The 17,595-nt window shown below is 40.4% G+C and overlaps 1 long non-coding RNA gene across 1 annotated transcript; it reads left to right on the forward strand.

The window, feature by feature from the left end:
• Positions 1–11,092: 11,092 nt before the first annotated feature.
• Positions 11,093–16,281, forward strand: LOC112626901. Its single transcript, XR_003119980.1, has 3 exons — positions 11,093–11,178; positions 11,474–11,608; positions 15,441–16,281. It is a non-coding gene; the product is annotated as an uncharacterized LOC112626901 (long non-coding RNA).
• The last annotated feature ends 1,314 nt before the right edge of the window (positions 16,282–17,595 follow it).

The raw sequence follows: 17,595 nt of genomic DNA on the forward strand, positions 1-17,595 counted from the left end.
GTCTCATGCTTGGCTCATATCAAATGCTATTCTTTTGGGAGGCAAATGGTCCTGCAGATCAGTGGAAAGGAAGTCAGTCAGAGTTAACCAGGTCAGAAACTAGCCTGAGTGAAAGATCCTGCTCAGAAAGATCCAGTCACCACCATTCTATTCATTCTAAAGTACTTTGACTCCACTTTATCCCAGGCTGCCAGAGACTATCTATTAATAGAGGTGTGGAACAGAACCTAGACTCAATATAAAGTGCTGGGCTCCCCAATGGTATGTTAGCTCACTGTTGGATGCCCTTGAAGTGCTGAAGGTCTACTTCTGTCAAAACCAAAGTTGCTGCTCTCATAATGAATATCTGCTAGCAGAAGTCTGAGGTTAAGAAAGATGGTAGGGTAAGGGTGCACCTGTGAGCAACTAGGATACCTAACATCCCTGTGATGAAACAAGCCGAGAGGGAGGAACAGCTATGGCTTGCTCATTTTGGTAATAATGTGTCATGAGCTTCTCTCTGCTGAGAATCCAATGCAAATAACAGTAAATATTTGTTGGGTGTTTTACTATGTGCTACTGCTGTTCTAGAAGCTAGAGATACTGCCATGAACAAAACACCAGGATACATACCTTCATGAATCTTAGATTCTGTTGAGCTTTTGGTGAGTTTTGAAGAAACAAAAGAAAAACATTTTCAATTCTCCAAACAAGAAAACATTAAATGTTTGATATTTTTCTTTTCTAAATGTTAGGCCTTATTTGCCTCAAAAATCATGTCCTCCCAACTCTCATTTGACAGACATCACCCATCCTATTTCAACCACTTCACAATGCTGACCATTACACTTTTGTATACCCCAAACTAACCAGAATATCTTTTATTTAAATGGCCATAAATTTTCTTCAATCTAAGATCCCTTAGGTCCCCCTCTATACCTATATATCACTGTATGTGATGAAAGATGGAGGTGCCATGAGTTCCCAGTCAGTGGTAGGATGTAGCCTTAAAAGGAGAATGTGACTTCATTTCTCTAGTGATGGAGGGGAAAAGGCTCTCTTCATACATTTAGGTGGGCAGTAGAGGGGCCCCAGGGCTGCTACATTCTCTGCCCGATACTCTTTCATTCATTCTTATCTTTTTGCCGTAATTAATGGCTGCCAACAATAAATTTGCTTTAATAATCCTACCACAAAAAGTTTTTTGTCTTCCATCAGTTTCAGAGATTTTAAAATACTGTGAAGAGCAGTAGGTAGGTGCCCTCCTTCTGTAGGGAGTTTTCACAGTGTCTTTTTATGGCATCGAAGAGAATTATTTTATTGTATAATGTAGTTCATAACATTAACCATTCAGCACTTTTAATGGAACCATTTTGTTCCTTCAAAACTCACCAAAATACACACACGTGCACACACATACCCCTTACAGAGCCTCCCTCCAGATTGAATTTCCCCCCATAGAATGAAAGGGAGATATCTGTGTGGACAACCAGCAAGTCCCTGCCCCTAACAACTCCACGTTTGGAAGGTTGAGCTTCGTCTTTGCTTCAAAAGGCTGCAATTTATTACCACATCCACATCAGAGACCAGTAAAAAAGCACCAGGGAGGGTGATTCTTGTGCTCCTCAGATACAAACAAATTTGTTTTCTACTAAGGATGAACACAAAGCTTTATATCCACTAGATTAAGCACATTAACTATGACCCTTTCTCTGGGCCATGTTTAAGAATAGAAGAAAGAACAAGAGATTATATATACCACATATGTATTATACATATATATATATATATATATAATTAATATTAGCCACCACACAGTAAGGTTAATTGTTGCTTCTCTGAACACTTAATCTGTTAGCAGTTGATAAATCCCACCCTGAATAGAAGTGGCTTGTATTTAGGTCACACAAAGTCATTGCCGTTTTTTAATTTAAACTGTGCACTAGATTAAAACACAAGAGTGTTTCAGGAGGACAATTCCGAAGCAGCAGCAATAGGCTGTCTTTGGCGTAAAAAGTTTCCACAGCACACCCCAGGGACATGTTAATCAAAGCTTTTTAATGGATTCAGTCTGATCTGTGACAGGCTTTGTTCCAGAGATGGCGTTTGCTGGATAGAGCTGCAAGTTATCAATAAGACACAGTAATTGCAGGGAGTGATTGAGCTGCGTTTCTGGGGCTTCATACCATCCAGCTCTTTTTTTATTATCAGTCGAAGCAGAGATGTCTTGCAGTTGGAGTCAAAGGATGACTTATTTCTTTCTTTCATTTCCCAAAATATAATGATGGAAAATTAAGCAACAAGAAAAACTGCCAATTTTTGTAAAACAACAACAACAACAACAACAAAAAACCCTCATACTACCTTCTCCTGTTTCTCCTCCTTGTTAAGTCTTTGTCTTAGACTTTTAAGTCTGGTCTGGGTAGCAAATCTTTTAACCTGAGCAAATAAATCCATTTTAACCAGAGGCAGGCATTTGAAGCTCCCCTGTGAGCTTGCGCTGGTTCTATGGTGGCTTCTTCACTAAGTTCTTTATTATCACTCTGAAACCAAAACAGCCAGAGGCTAAACTAATGACTGAGGATCACACTGATCACCTGCAGGGATATTTAGCTTTTCAGCCACTTAAGAAGGTTAACGCTGGCCATCAGATGGAAATATGTCTTGGTGCCTGTTCAAAACCAGTCATGTAATAGGAACCTAACAGCTGTTTTCTTTAATAAGTCACAATCCTTACTCTGGAAGATCAGAAGCATTCCCTTAGTAAGAGATGTCCAGGTAGATGAGCGAAGGCAAGTCAGGGAGGGAGTGTTACAAGGAGGAACGAGCCTTATTTAAGGCACTTTTTCACAGTCCCATGGTTGTCTCAGCTCCCATGTCTCTGAGCTAATATGTCACCGCTAAAGATGCTCACACCTGGATAGCCAGTGTCCGCACCTTAGAAGACGAAGAAAGAACAACCAGATACCTGCAGCTCAGTCTCAGTGGATCTCTTACTGTTTCCTAGTATGCTAATATGTAGGTAGCTGTTACCTCTGTTCCCCAGGCAGAGGGTCAGGTGGTTATATCAAACTTATTCAACTGAGCTCTCAATCTACCTACGTATAAGTTGCTATCCATGTCTTTTGCTGGGAAATAAAATTACATAGAGGTACCTCCACGGTACAAATATGGGATATAACACTTCTCACACAGTGACTCTTACTTATCCTTTACTCAGTTTCTCATTTAGAGTCCAAACTCCCTTAGTGGACTCTTCAGGACTGATTACAAACTACTTTTTCAGTCTCATGTCTTCTACTTTTGTTGGCTGCATAACATGTCTTGTAAGTTCATCCCTCTTGTCTTTGTTTATAGCATTCTTTGAGCCTGAAATGATCTTCCCCTCATTTTCCACCTACCGAATTCTTTTTAACCCTCAAGCTTCACTCAAATGCCATCTACCCAGTGAGGTCAGAATTAACTGAGACAAGGGAGAGAGCTACAAAAGGTTGGGTCTCAAGGGTCACGGTACCAGGGACTTCTGCTGTCATAAAGCTTTAGGGAGATGACGCAGCTTCCAGCCAACAAAAGTCATTTGTTCTCAGGACTCCAAGTGATAGCTTTTTGATACCCAGCATGAGTAAATCTCTAAAACTCATTGAAAAAACTAAGAAAGAAAAGAAAGTAACCTCAATTCTGTCCCTGGAACAGCCAAGCACTGGGCACATTCAGACATTCATTCAAGAAACCAGGAGCCTGGTTTGCACCTGGAGATGCAACACTTTAGAAATAAGGTCCTTTGGGAGCTTGCTGTAGCACAGAACCCTGTAGTAGACAAGATTGTACTTTCCACAATCTCTTTTCCGTCCTTTGGTTAATAGTACCTTGATTATCTTTGAGGACGGTGCTTCTCAAACTTCACCTCATCAGAATCACCCAGAGGACTCATTAAACAGAGACCGATGAGGCCCACTCCCCAGCATTTCTATCTAGTGGGTCTGGGGTGGGCCCGATAATGTGCCTTTCCAACAGGTTCCCAGGTGATGCTGAAGCTCCTGGCCAGGAGAGCACACAATGAGGACCACTGCCTTAGGAAATGACCTCATCCCCTCTTTTCTCAGACAGATCTGCAGAGTACAAATTTAAGGGTAGAAGAGTCAAGAAGATTGATTAAGAGGTTATTGCTATGATCCTAATTAGAGATGATGAGGGCCCAAATTAAGGAAGTGGCTGGAGGAACGGAGAGAGGAAAGAGAGAGTGAGCATTTGCTGATTAACTAGATCTGAGCATGAGAGAGAGAAAAGATTCTTGGATACCACTACATCTTAGGCCTAAGAGGCTAAGATTCATCCCTAAGAGAGGGGCTGTTCTATAAAGAGAAAGAATGGGGTCTTGATAATTTGGTGACAGAAAGGAGACAGGCTGAAAAGTTGACATAGGAACCAAGAGGATAAATGATGAAGCAAGATCTGTAAGGATATGTGACCATGGGAGGGGATGAGGCCCAGCTCACTGGCTCAGAAGAGGAGTCCATCTCGGAACAGGAGCCCATAAAGATCATTTGGTAGGCAGGAGGTTGGGAACTTGGGGGAGTTTATGCTCAGTGTTTTCCTTGTTAAATGGAAGTTTCTGAGATTAGACATTTGAGGAGAGATGCTGCTAAGGAAAGCAGAAGAGCAAACTGATTAGGACAAACTGATAAAGGACGAGTAATGAAGCTGAGAAGCACTGATGGACTCAGATGACATTCCACAATTGTGTAGCCCAATCTGCAAGGCTTGTTTAAGCTTTACAACACTTGACAAGCTCCCAGTTGAATCGGAGCTCAAGGTTTCATGGCTGTTGTAGGTAAGGTAGAGCCAGGTCCTGAATCTGGGTCCATTACTCTTCTCAAGGCTTAAGTCATTGCCTGTGTAAGACAGAGGTTATCTTGTTACCCAGGACAAGAGGACATGCTTTTCTGATAGGAAGGGAGACAGTCTGGACTCTCTCCTGCCCTTCTTTCCCCTGGGTGCTCAAAGCCCCAGTGAAGAAGCCTTTCTATGGGTATTTCTAGCAACCCTTTGTGTGCTCAGCTTTATGCTTTAGTAGAGGAATTAGCCAAGGCCTCACAGTTGCAGCTGTGATTAACAACCCACCACCAAGATTCCTCTCAAGGGGAAGTATAAAAGTCTCCAAACAATATTAATTTTCACTAATATTTAAAGTTTAAGCTACAGAACCTCTCTATGAAACCTCCTTCCTTTCACAAAGTGGGATTCCCAAAAGGTGGAAATCATTGCTCTAATCCATTTTGAATTCATATGGATCCCATTTCAAAGCTGCTTCCCATAATCACTGTTGTATCAAATAAGGCCACTCACAGCCATATTCCCAGGAGCATTTGCCCACAATAGTGGAAAAGAATATTAAAACAGGGTCACACAGCCCTTAGAAAGCAGAAAAGCTTCCCAAACAGGTAACCTGAGAAGATAAAATATTTAGAAACACTGGCCTATTCTCAGAACCAACCGGATCTATTTTTTGTGTGTGCATACTGTGGAAAGAACTGATGTTGGGAGCAGACGCTTTGGTTTTGACGAAGTGAAAACAACCACTGCCCACCCACACATACTTTCACACAGATGCATGCCTATGTGAAAACACCTCCACACACACATTTCCATAAAACAAATCCAACCGTAGTTAGGACATTTCCAGAAAATTAAAAGCAAGCTCAGTCAGTTTGCCACAGCTACAAGTGATTTTCCATTTGTGAAAAGACTGTTATGGAAATAACTGATTTAGGATATTTGTCCTCGACATCCTCAATATATGTAGCATCACCTTGGCCCCCTGTAGAACACTGGGGTCATTTCCATGACTATGTCTGGAATTCTAACACCTCCTCAGCATGCTGCTTTATAAGATGAAGTACTGCGGGCCTCACCAACTGCTTGTTCAGAGCGTGTCACAAATAAACACTTTGTCACCAATCCCTGCTTGGTGTCTATTTCATTTTGGAAGTGACTATTACAGCTGTCTAACACAATGAAAAGACAATTCTTCCTCAAAATGTTAATGGTCACTTCCATTAATGCAACTACCACTGTCAGATGAGTAGATTCTTAGTTTTAATTCAATCCTCCAGCTTAAAGTACACAGGACTATCCTTATATTTAACAGTTCAGTGTTCCCAACAACTGAATACTGCAGGAGAAAATCATGTAATCAAGTACAGTGGTCGTCTGTGAAATTCAGGATCTCACATCTCAATGGGGACTCCACACAGCCAGCAGTTCTCCTCTTTTACTGGAGTGTACTCTTTCCCACTTCCCAAGATGGCTGTTCCACAGCTCTGCCTCAGACCTTCCACACCTCCCCCTCTGCCCTTACTCTCAGCTGGCAACTTTACCTTACTTCATTAAGCAAATAGAAAGGGGACAGCAATTATTCATTTTACCACCCCAAACCCACAATCCCAGTTTATCATTTTTCCCTCCTGAACATTAATGGCCTCCCCTCAGCCTCCTACAGCCCAACGTCATAGCCTCCTAACTGATTTACTCTGCTACACTTTCTGCCTCTGATTCACTCACTACAGACAGGCAAGTGTATCTTAAAATGGAAATGCTATCGTATCGCTCTCCTCTTTAAAATCTATCAAAGGCATCCACCTCAGTTAGAATGAAATTAAACATCCTCGCCATGGCCTGCAGGGTCATTGCAAGCCACTCTTCCCTAACTCAGGGCACCTCACTCCTGGTGGCCTCTTCTCACTGCCACAAATACAGCATTCCCTCCTCACTCAGGGGCTTGGCCTTGTTCCCTCTGTCCAGAGTGTCCCCCTCCCACCTGCTTTTCCCATCTACCTTTAGATTACCCCTCAGAAAGGGCCCCCTTGATGACTCTCCCTAAAGTGGGGCCCCTGGGGATGCTCTACCTTACACAGCTTATAACTCCTTTCTTTGTTTTATATTTTCTTGGTTTTTAAAAAATCTTCCCCCTACTCACAAGAAGCTCCATAAGAAGTGAACCAAGTCTGCCTTGTTCTTCCTGGTGTTTTCAGGGCCCAGATAGCACCCAGCGTGGTGGAGCCACTCGATACCTCTTAATTAATTCACACACTCACTAGAGTTTCTTCAAGCATCTTAAGTGGGGCAAGAATCCAAAGTTCAATTGTTTCTAAAAGGGAAAATGTGATTTTTGTGAATCATCAAAAAAATGTACAAGTGTTAAGTAAAGGCGCCGTTGAGGGAAGTGGAGATGGAAAGATGGGGAGGATTTCCTTGGGCAAATAGAAATGCAGCTTAAGAGAAGCTTAGCTTGGCAGAAAAAAATAGAGTCATTGTCAGTCCATCTGTCAGCTAACGGGGCATACTGGACCCCCTTGACCCATAAATTGAATAAGAAATTTAATTCAATAAACATATTTAAAATCCTAGTCAAAGGAATCAAGATCATAAACTCTGATATATAGGAACTGTATGGAGAATTAAATCATATAGTATGAAAAAAACGTAAACACATCACCTAAACTGTTGGGCTTTCTCAAGAAAAGCATTAAATTCACTTTGTCCCTGATGTTTCTGAGATTCTCACAGAAAACAAAAGCATTTGCTGCCACTTATCAAGACTTGCAGTTTATGCTTTCGAACAGGCAGCAAGGACAGCACTGTTGAAATGCTGGGTTCAATAATGACTTTGTTCAGTGTAATCCTGGGGCCAGTAAATTCAACAGCGACAGCATAAAGACATAATTTGATGCTCTTTGCTGTAGAACTCCACATATCTTGGCCTGATGCCCTCGGCCACCTTATTTATTTGCTACATTCCAGAGTCTTAGTTATTAAGTTGTGCTTTACACTGCACACCCCAAACACTCCATTTGTTCATTCATTCTCTCATTCAGCAGTTCAACAAGCCTATCTCAAGAGCCTACAAAATGCCAGGCACTGTTCCAGGGGCTAGAGATAGAGCAGGGAACAAAGCAGACAAGGCGCAGATCTCCTGGAGTTTTCAAAAATACAGGGGATGATGAATGACAAGTATCTTCCCAACCTAAGAAACTAGGAGCTGCACGAAGGAAACAAAACAAGGGAATCAAAGAAAAGGGTGAGTGGGGTCACATGTGGGTAAAAATGGGGAACTTAAGGAAGAGGAGAAACTCTGGTGAGGAAAAGGGGTCTCTCTGAAAAGGTACTTGAGCTGAGGAAGAACAATGCCTCGCAGAGAATATCACAAATGACCCATGGCCCAGGGTCAGTATGGCTGAGCAGAGTGAATGCTGTGTGGTGAGCAGGAAGGCAGGGATAGACCAGACCATGGGGTATTGAGGGGCCACAGTGAGGAAATCTGATACATTTCAACTGCTTGTCCAGGCAGATCCTCTCTCTATCCTCGCGTGCACGCACTTGCACATGTGTGTGTGTGTGTGTACATGCATGTGCATGCACAGGAGGAGGTTTATATAGCTATCAGCACTCCCTTGTCCTTTGGCTTCTGCTTGTGTTGAGACACAGCCCCACTTCCCCTGGTTTGCAGAGTGCAGAGGGTAGGAAGAGAATGAGGGGTTGCTGTGGACAGGCTGTGACTCTCCACAGAAGGTCAAAGCTCCTGTCAGGAGCCCTTTTCACACAATTCTCTCTCTGGGCTCCTATAATTGCTCGCCCGCACTGTCCTCTTCAGGCCTGGGATAATAATGGCCCTGCATTCTTAATGCCCCTTAGGGGTGCTACACCAGCCTTAGTCACTTTTTGAAAACCTGCTCATGTTCTCCTAGAAATTTTCATCAAACACCCAGCCTGAAAGTACTATTCCTGCCAGGACCTTGACTGATAGATTCTATTCTGAAAACACCGCACCAAGCCACTCTCTCACCTTCAGCAGTTACCTTTTGCTACCTCCTTAGTCTTGGTAAGCCACTTGCTGGAAGCTGGTTTCTGTAAGTGGCATGTTACTCCACATAACATTGCCTTTGGAATTTTTAGAAGTTTCTGGGTCGATTAAATGTCATCCAGCTCCTATGGTTCCCTTTCTTTGCACAAAGCTTCCCTGAGATCAGAGCTCTCTTTAGGGTGATGCAAGTCATACCAATAAAATGATTCAGGACGGAATTTTGAAACTAAAAGGCAATGTGGTATAGAAAGACCTCTGAATTTGTACTTTAAGTTTAACTGTGTAACTCTTGGCAAGTAAATTTCCTCATCCTTAAGGTAGTAATGATAATAATGTGCAGCGATAAATTTATTTAAGAACACTGGCCTCATTGGGCCATTTCGAGGATGTAGCAGAAGATTACTCCAGCATCAGCTTCTTTGCTTCACTGATTCTGAGACACAGAATATAAACAAAACCCAGGACGACTCATGTTTTGGTCACTCCTTAAAATTGCAAGGTCCCCACAACTGTTATAATACATTGATTATTGTATTAGTCAGCATGAGCCGCCATAACAAAATACCAGACTGGGTGGCTTAGACCACAGAGGTTGATTTCTCACAGTGAAGGAGCCTAGGAAGTCCAGGTTCCGGGTTGCCAGCGTGGCTTGGTTCCTGCTGAGTGCTCTCTGTTTGGCTTTCAGACAACAGCCTTCTTGCTGCGTCCTCACGTGGTGAAGAGAGACAACTCTGATCTCTCTTCCTCTTCTTATAAGGGCACCAGCCTTGTGAGATTAGGAACCCACCCTTACAACTTCATTTAGCCTTTATCATCTCACAGGTCCTATCTCCAAATATAGTCACATTGGGGGTTTCAGTTTCAACCTGTGAATTTTGGGCAGATGCAAACACTCAGTTCACAACAGTCATCTAAACCAACTGCATGATAACCATTACCCAAACATTATCTATTTCTCTCAGGAACGGCAACACAGATTATTTGGAATTCCATTAGATTAAAAGCTCTTTTCCTCTACAACATATAATGATGCATGCTGAAGATTATGATTAAAAATACTGAGTTAGGTTTAGTAATTTATATAAATAACTTACTTCGAATACATGTACAAAACTAAATCAAAGAGCCAATGTCCAATTTATGCAACTACTCAGTGCCTAAAATTCTAAATTCCTAAGAGTGCCATGACTTTGCTAAGATTTTAACCAAAAATCTTGACTAGCATGAGAAATACTGCTTTGTATGGCTGTCATACACATTCCTGCTTTAGTAAGGAATTCAAATTTTTTAACTATTAAAAAAAAATGGCAAGAAACTTGAGAATTTGAGAATGGAATACTTCACAGCAGTTTTTTAATTAACCAGATCTACATGTTTCAACAGGAATAAACCTTAAAAGCAAGTATAACCCACATAAGCAAAACCGTTTCAAAAATTAAACAAAAAAAAGTTGGATACTGCAACTTCCTAAAAAACTAACTCACCTCTGCCTTTCTGAATAAAAATGAAATGGAATAAAACAAATCAGTCTTCACTGCTTCCTCTGTCTGTGACCACATACCATCATTTAGTCTAATCTTTTACATTTTTTCCCCGTCCCTTTCGTTTCAAAAATAAAGATAGTAATATTCAATACTTAGAATGTCTATCATGGAGAACTGCCGGCAGCATAAAAAGATAATCATGTGACCTTTACAATATTAAATTCTCCATTTAAAGGGTATTTGTGTATAGGGCTCTATAGTTCAGTATCAACTAAAATTTATTTAATACTATGTGCCAGATATTACAGTAGCGCTTTTGTTTTCAATTTATATTTACCTTTTACAACTCACAAAATTTTGGCACACTAGCAACTGAGAATGTTGAGGGGCACATATAAAAAATACTTTTTAGGAGATCCACAGTTATGGAGCAATCACACAAGTCTTCTCCTTGAAATATCTTTATTTCATTTTATTTTTTACTGCCCTAAAAGATGGGGTTAACAACATGGCACATGTATACCTATGTAACAAACCTGCACATTGTGCTCATATACCCTAGAACTTAAAGTATAATTTAAAAAAAATTTTTTTAAAAAACACATGGGGTTAAGACAGTAAATAATCCAGGTAGTCAGGAGAACCTAATGAAACAGCCGTTCTGCTCTGCCTAACTTTCCTACCTTCCCTTGCTGGGGCACCACTGCCCACAGGTGGAGCTACCAATTAAGTCAGAGCCTCAGGGTGACACACAACTACTGAGCCAACAGACATCCAACAAGTACTCTCTGTATCCAGAAACACTAACTTATCTAAGAGCAGAGAATTCACAGGAACCCTATAATCGTCAGTTAGGTAAGAAAAATAAAACCAATTTTGAAAGTTTGCTGGGGAATAACATCAGCATTTAAAAGTCTCTGAAGTGGAGAATGTTCCACTACATCATTACAAGGAAAAGGGGATGCTCCTAAAACCTGGCAAACCAAAATCTTAAATCACCCCTTAGTTTGCCACATGTTATTTGCCTCGTCAAAGGTCTTTGCCATCATAAAAATTTGTTTCTTAAGACTCAAACCCCATCTTGCAAGACAGAAGATCAAAGAGCTTCCCAGAGTGTTTGGGACTGGGAAATTATTTTTTCCATTTGTAGGGTTTGCATCAAAACAGATGCAGCAAGAAAAGCTGCATCTCAATGCCTTTGGGACTTTATGAAGGTAGACAATCCTGGTTGAGCAGAGATATTGCAGATGTCTCCCCTGTCACGGAGGATAACCTGCCTTCCTGGGTGGGTGGAGCCCAACCACAGCAGAGGATGATATGTGGAAAGCATTATTCTGAAGGAGGGAGAACTAATTCACCCTGTCACCTCTCTTCGTTGAGGAAAGCTAGCAATTTGAGAACCTGTGTCTGTATCCATTTTCTGTGTGAAAAGGAAGCCTTTTGCAATAAAACAGGCATTTTGTCATCTTTTAACAAGATGTCCATTTTATTTTTAGAAATACGCAAAAGATAACTGAAGACAAGAGACTTTCTAGCAGGTCCTCTTCTGTTCAGTGAGGCCAGAAAATGAGACATAAAATTGTATCAGTATACAATGGTCCCTTGTAGTTAAAAAAATATACATGGTTCTTCTTGGAGTTTTCGAAAAGCAACATTAAGCAGCTCTACCATGAATATTATTTAGTATAAGACTTAGGTATATGGAGCTTTAGATTTTCCAAAAAAATATCTACACTACTTGGAGAAGCATTTATGGTAATTGCTATATGCAACAGCTTGTTTGAATTCATTCTTTCAATTTTAGAAGCCACAGGAATGTATCAGAAATGGCCAAATCATGAATATTATTTACTTTATTCTAAATGTAACTAGACCTAGGGAGACTTTGCTAATTACTGGTGGCGTAGCAGAGCAGAAATCTGTTCATGTCTCATTCAAGCCTTGGATTAGATAAAACATTAGTTCCGTGGAGCTGATCACTCTGGAGGTTTACTCATTTGCCTTGATGCAGTAAATGTTGGCACATTAGGCCTCCTGGAATATCCTGAAGCCGGCCTAATAACACATCTGCTGTGTTTATTTTTGAATGTAAATGGCACTCAAAAGTATGCTTTGAAAATTAATTTCAGCTGAAAAACACTAAACATTAATAAATACAGATTTTGTTTCTGCTAACAATTACTTCACAAAATTGTTAGATGTGGTGGAAAGAACTAGTTTACAAATACAGTTTGCAGCAATTAAATCCCTTCAAGCCAAACTACTCTAAACTGGATGGATTCCTCTTAGATGTTGTGGGGGATATTCATACAGACTTAAAGGATTTGTATGACTTTGTGTGTACATAAAGAGCAAAGGCGCCCCGTTAGGTCAAGGATGGTGCTGTGAAAACAAAGGGAAATTAGTTTCTAACAATTGGATCAAGACAAAAGAACAGTTACACAAATCTCTTAAGAAAATGCATTCTTAGTTGACATGGACAACGAAAACAACAAAGATGACACATTCCTGCTATTTTCTAAATATCTTTTCTAAATTCTAGCAAAGGCAGAAGGGTGCTCTTTCTTTAAATCCGCCAAATCTAAAATGATCAAGCAGTAATTACGGCACTCTGGCCTGCAGTATGAATTAGAGATGGTCGGCTCACCCTAACGGCTGGAGTGGACAGATTGAAGCATTCAGCTAGTTCTTGGAACCACGGGCCATCTGTTTACATTGTGTGGTGAAATCACCACGCTGAAAGCTGCCTGGGTACCAGTAGTATGGCCTGCAAACAATCACCCCTGGGATGCTTGGTTCTGTCTAATCATTGAGGAGAAGGGAAATCATCCTGGTGTGAGCAATCCAGAGACCTCTGCTCATTTGTATCCAGCTGCAGGTCTTGGACCTCTCATCCTGGGCTTTTGGCATTCAGCTCCCTCACCTGTGAAATGAGGAAACTGATCCTCTTATCCCCCTCTAAGGTGCTCATCATACCTCTTTCAAGCCTTTATCCCACCACAGGGTGATTGCAAAATTGAAATGGTAATATATAAACAAACAGAATTTTCAAAGAGATGAGAGCAAAGGTGACTCTCTCCTAACACAAATCAAGCCAAATAACTTTGTGATAATGGAATATGGAATTTTCAAAAACAGAAGACTGAGCTAGAGAAAGCTAGCTCATTATATTTAGGTATACAGCTAAAGACTCCTGGACTGCAAGAAACCTGAAGGACTGGGGTAGGTGTCAAGCATCTTTCTATTCTGTGGCAGCCAGAGCAATAGCTTGCAAGTTGTAGACACTCATGTATATTTGTTGATGGAAAAGTGGCTAACTTAAATTTTTAAACAGCAGATTTAAAACAGTTGCATTCATTAAAATGATTTAATATTTGTGAGCTCAGAAAGTTTTAAAGGGCTCAGGGAACATCAACTAAATAGTAGGGTAAAACCATTTGACCCTGTGGTCTGACCCTGCCTTCATCAAAGTTGAAGACACTACATGCGGACAGAAAGTGTGGTATTGGCAGGAATGCAGTTCAGCTGTGCTCAATGCAGCCTCTCTGGGAGTAACTGACAGGACCCAGCAACAAAGGACACTGGCTCGAGCTTCTCTGTTTCTCTCGAATTTGCTACATTTATATTCATTTTATATGCATTTCAGATAAACTGAAGTATGAAATTGTGTAGTGAGTTTTCTGCCTTTTATCCATTCATTCCCAAGAAAAATGAAAAAGAGATTTGGGGGTGGAGGGTTTGCCTGATGAAAATAGTTAGGAGTGAAAGCAGGAAAACCAGAAAAGCCACATACTGCCTTCCCTAATTTTATTCATATCACATCCTAAAGAGTTTAAAGAAAAAAAAAAAGTTTCTCTCTTGCCTCAGTTGTTTATAGTTCTTCAGCAATCTTGTCCTGATTCCAGACCATGTTGCTGGGTCAAACCCAAGATCAAAATGCCCAACGTGGTGTCAGTTTTTATTTCAGAAATTGGTCTGTTAATGACATCCTAATGTCTATCGTCATATAGCAGGAACTATATTAATATTTTTTTCTCTCAGGCACTGTTACACAGATGTCAGCTCTAATCCCTATAGAAGGCTGCTACAAGTCAATCTTCATGGAAATATATTAGTGATGCCTGTGAAGTTTCTAGAAATATAAGAAGTGTGAAAATTATAATTGAAAAAAAGAAGCCTTTAAAAAAAATTAAGTTTATCTAGAAATATGTAAAATTATTCCACTTGATGACAATAACTACCCACGATTCTTTCAAAACTACATTAGTCTAATGTAAACCAATAATACATATATTAAAATCCTTCAAATTGTCTAAATATATCAACTGTTTTATACAAATCAAACACAAGAAAGCTCTCTGTTTTGGCTGAAAGTGATGCCTGACATTAATATTTCACAATTATGAATTAAATGAATACAAAATCCATTTGTAAAACGTTATTGATGTTTCTTTTTCAATATAACTTTTGTGCTGTGTTCAGAGAGCAGGAATACAGATGTTTCCCAACCTGCAGGGCTGGGGCAAGCCTGCCTTTTAAGAGCAGGATTGTAAACCGATGAAAGGTGTGTAAACAGATGACAGGGGCAATTACAATGTGGAATTGATTAGGCTCTCAATTACTAATGGCACGTCGCCGGCATTCTTCTTTTTATGCTGCTCTTTGATGACAAAAACAACATGAATAGCTCATCAGGGCTACAATATGTTTGTATTTTGAATGTCTCTCAGTAAGGGAACATCTGCAACTGCAGTTGAAGCTATAGAATGCGAGTGAGCTGGCATGGATTCTTACAGAAAAATGAGTCATAACGATTTCACCCCCAGCAGGTATCAGTCACTTTTTAATTTTTCTTAATGCCAACAAAGAGTAAGCAAGGCGCTTGGACCAAGGAGAGAGTGTTAGAAGGGAGAAGCGGGGGAAGAGAACATGGTGGGGACTTAGACATATTAAGTTAGGAATAGAAGTGTTAACTGGAGCAGAATCTGTAAATCTGTGAGTCAAATGATCATTAGTTATCAAGGATTGATTAACTGCATCTGCTTCCATACTGTATATCTCTATAATAACTGTATCTTACAAAATTTCGCCTCCCTATTCATTTTCTGATTTTTTAGCTTGTCTTACAGATGCTGAAGAAGCTCCCAAAATATAGTTGGGATTTTAGTAACAAATATCCCATGAGTTGTTGAATTGAATTCAGTAGTCTCAGAAAACCCAGCCTGGCCCTCCAAACTCCAGCCTCCCCACTGGGTCTCACACCTTGACAGTATGCTCCATTGCACTGCCATTTCTACACCCCATGTCTGGGCCTGGCTGAAACTTCAAGGCTCCCGTTGGAAGGCAGCCCATCTTTGAGGTCAGAAGAAAACATTGTCATTCTGAAAGTTGGCCACTCACCTTCAAAATATCCCTTCCCTATGGTTTTTTGTTGTTGTTTGTTTTGTTTAAAGGCAACAAAACAGCTAGTCTGTGACCCATACCAGAGCTGTTAAAACAGAAGGATTAACTCTAGACTTGGCCCCAGGTGCTGGCAGATGTTTTTGAGAACAGAGTTGGGGATGTTTGAGAACACTGAGAACTCACGCTTGTAACGTGCAGATGTGGTGAACCTGGAGCCAGTTCAGAGAAGTGACAAAGATGATGAAAGGGCTAAAGAATGGTTTCTGAGGTAAGGCTAAAGGGATTCTTTTTGCCTTTATCCCAAGAAATGAGAAAATAATGATTATTAACTTCAAAGCCAGTTTGCTCTTCATGTCTGCAACAAACCCAATGAATGGAAAAAGTCTCAAATTAAAAGCAGGAGAGAATTGGGTGAGGTAAAAGGAAGACTTTCTTGCCCTTCCAAGGAAGAAATATGGCAATCTGAGGTCATGGAGTCCACATTTGTATACAGATTTTAACAGAGGGATAGACCACACATTTCTTTATAATTAAATTTGACTTCCCATTTTTTAATTGTTTTTTTTCCTTGGTTGTTTAGACTCTGAAGAGCAAAAACTGGAAATATGTAATCGTTTCATTTCCCCATTCCATTCCTGTTCTTCAGGCCCCCACGGCCTGGTCTTACGAATGTACCATAAAAGGACACTCATGGCTAGATCTCAGTTCTCAGTGGTCAATATTTTTCTTGATTTTTACTATTTTCAGCACTTTGCAAAGACATATGGGGAAAAGGAAATGGAGGATTATGGCTAGTCGGGGAGGCTTAAAGTCAAGAGAAATTGGCACAGATCTGGAAGAGAGCATATGTCATTGATCTTGTCCACAAGCTAATTGAGAACATTCCCAGGCTTCACAGGGCAATACTATTTCTAGACTCTCAGAATTTAAGAAGCACTCGATAGTTCGACATAAGGCAGTGTGCTTGCTGGATACGGAGTCTGGTTAAGCAATAACTCAATCTGTCTTCTGAGGCCTCCAATGCAGAAAAACTAAGGAGGCTTTGCTGCTGTTTAGTGACACCTCCACACCTACTATAAAAAATAATAGTATTAATAATAAAGAAAACACTGAGGGGCTTTGTTCAAAATAGCCAAGTGCCAATTGACCTTTTTGATTCCTTACCCAGCAGAAATATTCACCTTCACAATACTTCTTAAGGAACCAGTTCGTCCCAATGGCCCAATTGAGACTCCAACTACAAAGTAAAAAGAGTAAAAGCCTCTGCTGGTGACCTTCAAGCTGGCTAAAGACCCAACCAAAATCTGTCACCATATAGAGTTTCCATTTCCCTGTGAGAAACCACAGGGGTACATGCATGGGTGACATGAATAGAGGTGCTTGGTTGTAAAATGTTATTCACATGCAAGACATCATTGTTATTGTTTCCTGTAATTATTCTGCCTAATAACAAAAGGAAAATGACTGATTTTGACACCCAAGTTTTGCTGTAAATAGGCAGAATGTTGTCATGAATATGCAAAATATTATGATCATTGCCATACCTAACTAATTGCATTTGAAACATGCTGGCCATAAAATAATTAATTAGCAGTGCAGAAAGGCATCATGATACTAGCTATAAATACTAAACATAACTAATTATTTCCGTCATAAAATGGTCCTGCCAAGTAATTTATAACAAAACCTGGCATAGAAGGCAAAGCCCAGAGTTCCTACAGCTTGGCGTGCAAGGACTGTGTCACCCAAGGCTTTCTATTTTGTGATATTGTTGGGATGAGTGGATACCAATTTGAACATAAACTAAAATGAAACTAATCTAGGATTTTCAATGTTCTTTGAGCTGTTGGGTGATTGTTGTGGAAAATT

The sequence above is a fragment of the Theropithecus gelada genome, chromosome 6 (assembly GCF_003255815.1).
Source record: "Theropithecus gelada isolate Dixy chromosome 6, Tgel_1.0, whole genome shotgun sequence".
NCBI classification, from domain to species: domain Eukaryota; kingdom Metazoa; phylum Chordata; class Mammalia; order Primates; family Cercopithecidae; genus Theropithecus; species Theropithecus gelada.